We start from the raw sequence: 3,453 nt of genomic DNA, 5'->3' as shown, positions 1-3,453 counted from the left end.
TCTTGAGATAGAGGGATTTAATGGGGATCGTGAATTGAAAAGGAAAACTGTTTATTTCATGTGTTAAATGGGATCGTGAACGGTGGATCCTTTTACGTCTCTATTTTTTTGTTTTTAATTTTTTATGTTATTTTTTAATATAAACAATATCTATGTGGCAGAATGTTATTGGTCAAGTGACTTGTGATTTATAAAATAAAGGATATTAGTTATATATATATATATTTAATTATAGTTCTTTATTTTAAATTTTGTATTAAAAGTAGTTTATTTTATATGTTCCAAGATAAAATACTTACACATAGAATTTTAAATATGTAATATCAGAAAACATTTATTTATTAAATTTAGTAAAAATATACGGTCAAATACTTACACATAGATTTTTTTGGGAATCATAGTATCTGCAAATGTTAAATTTCTAAGAAAATTGAAATTATAAGAGTTTTAGGAGAAGGAAATTAGGAAGTAAGTGATATGCTCAAATTAAACCCTATAGCTACTCTCTCAAATTAAGAGGCCACTGCAGTACTTAGGGGTCGAATTCCACAAGGACTCTAGATTACACAATAAATTGTAGAATTTTATAATTAAGCTAAACAAGATGATTTAAATTAAAAAGGCAATGCAAAATATTAAATAAAAGCTGTGAAAATTCAGTGGATCAAAAAGCTAGGTCTAGGGAATTTCTCAGGAAATTATGAAATATTAAATCAATCAATAAATTAGGATTCAAACAATTAAAAATCAGATCTAGAACTCTAAACATTTTTGTAAAATAAATCAGTTCTCACTGCAAATATTATCTAAATTTAAAACCAGAAATTCCAAATCTCTTTGCAAAATTCAAGGTAATAAATCAGCTTTAAAAACAAGTTTAGATTGTTCACAAAATTATTAAATCAAATCTCTTTGCAAGAAATAATTTTGCTCATCAAAAGGTTTTATCAGGAAAATCTATTATATTCTCATATCAATTTATTTTCCTAAGTTATTAATTCTAGGTGATCAATCAAGAATTAATATGAAGAACAACCTAAGATGAAGATCTAGAAAGATAAATAATCCTAAATAAATAGATCTAATAGTTCATAAAATCCCTGTGAAAAACCCTGAACCTAACAAGCAAACTGCTCCGACATATTCAATGAAGAACAAAACATAATTCTGAATAATAAGCAATTGAAATTAAAAGAGTAAAGAGGGAGTTCAAGAATTCTTCTCTCAAAGCAGTTCAGATCTCTCACCCAAAAGCTCTCAAAATATCACAGGGTTGCAGAAAAATAAATCTTGCTAGAATAAAACTTAAGGTTTTAAAAACCTAAAAACTATATATATATATATATATATATATCCTAAAACACGCCAGGGACTTATGTTGCAATTATGGAAGACTTTGGGCAAAATTGTAAAACTTCCAATTTTTTACTCTCTCGTCTTTTTGGACTAGGTGTCGATCGATGCTCCAAATTGACTTCTTTTATTAAATGCTCCAAAACGATCCAAATTGCTCCATTTCGTTCCATCCATGCCAAAATCCTAGATAACCTGCAAAGACTCAAAAACATCCTAGAAACAAATCAAAAAACTCTAAAAGACTTCTTATATCATGGTTAAAAACTACAAAAACCATGATATATCAGTAAGTATGATATAAGAACTGAAAATGCAATATAGGTGTTGACGTAAATACGTTTGGTAGCTAAAAATTAGGGGTTGAAGCAAATATTTTATTAAAGGGACGTCTGAGGGAATCATGGTTTCGAGTGTTTATTTATTTTGATTTGGGATTTCAAATTTCGATACTGCTAACTTATGTTCGTATAGTAATTAGAAGAGGGGTTTGGGATATTTTATATTGGGAAGCAAATATTTTAGCGATTGTTTTGGTAAGAATTGAGTGTTCACAACAGCAAATTTACTGAGACGCTAAATACATTTGAGATTCTAATGTACCTCTCCTGCAAGTTAAATAAACTTTTAACTTTCATCAGGGCATAACCTGAAGCTCCTAAAGCCAACATTCCAGGAGCGAAGAATGCCAATTCATCCATCTGAATAATAGAGAAAGAAACAATGTCATACCCACAAAGTTATCGAGTAAGAAAATCCAACAGGCCATATGAGAAAGTGAACAGGGAAAACCTAAGCAGCACAGGAAAATAGTGGTAGCAGATCCCATTGTCTCACAATTCTAGAACTCTAGATGTATGTTTCTCTTTTCATCATTCAAGTTAGATTGTTTGTAGTCACTGACAGCAGCTGCAGAGGAGAAGAAATATCTAAAGAGTCATTATATAAAATTCACATGTAAAGTGAAACAACTTAAAATTACCTGTGATAAGAACCACTGCAAATGCAATGCTTCATCCATTCAAGTTTTGAGGTTGGAGAGACAGTCTGTAGTCACGGACAGCACTAGAGGAGAAGAAAGCATCAGAACAACACTAAGAGTCATTATCGAAAAGGAAATCTAATATATTAAGTGAAAAATTACCTATGACAAACCTCTGTTTTACAAAGACAAGACAAGAGAAGACAAGACAAGAGAAGATGTTTTACCTTAACTTAAAAAAATAAACCCTAGGATTTGTATACCTTAACTTGCTCGTTCGAATAAGAAGCGCCCGTGGAAACCCTAATTCATCAATTAGAAGACAAAAAGAGAAGAGACACTGAGTGAGTCAGTGTACGTTTTATCAAATTATTTTCTAATTATAATGAAAACAACAAAATCAAACATGAAATTGAACTAACACACACGATGGACTGGGGAAGAAGCAGATATTTACCGTTTTTTAACAGCAACACCACCTAGTTTCTTCTCTGAGTTAAACGGAAAAGCATAAAGGATAGAAGACCTGCGACCTGGTTGTCTCGAAATTCATTCCCAGCTGAAGGAGAGAATACATACGTATCTTTCTCCCACTCATTATGAGAAAGTGAGACAGGAAAAACCTAAGAAACACAGAACAAAAAAACAAATGTGGATCTCCATACCAGAAACCATAAATGGCCTTGCGCTCTAGCAAGTCATCATCATGTCCACTGATGCCTTTCTGGTAGTACGTATCTGATCAAATTTGACAATCATTGAGGCTGATGCAACAAATTAAAAAAAAGGAAAACCAAAGTTGGCTAAAGAAGAGAGATTTAAAAAAAGTAATCATACATATATAAGCACGTCTCATGAGAGGAAACCTACAGAAGGACATTTTGTAAGTGTAAGTGTTTCTTAGAAATAAATATAACAATTAAAATGTTCCAAATTTGGAATCAGGAAGAATAAAAGTTGTACCTCCTCATCCAGAAGAAGACACTAGACACTAAGAAGAAGATTGTTGGGTTTGAAATCACGGGCATCCCAGAAATGGAGTAGACGAATGACGATGGTTGGTGTGTCTATGGACTCGGTAATTTCATCGAGCTTGAGATAGGAGAAAGTAGGGCTAT

The sequence above is a fragment of the Camelina sativa genome, unplaced genomic scaffold, assembly GCF_000633955.1.
Source record: "Camelina sativa cultivar DH55 unplaced genomic scaffold, Cs unpScaffold00579, whole genome shotgun sequence".
Taxonomy (NCBI): domain Eukaryota; kingdom Viridiplantae; phylum Streptophyta; class Magnoliopsida; order Brassicales; family Brassicaceae; genus Camelina; species Camelina sativa.
This window is presented reverse-complemented; position numbering follows the sequence as displayed.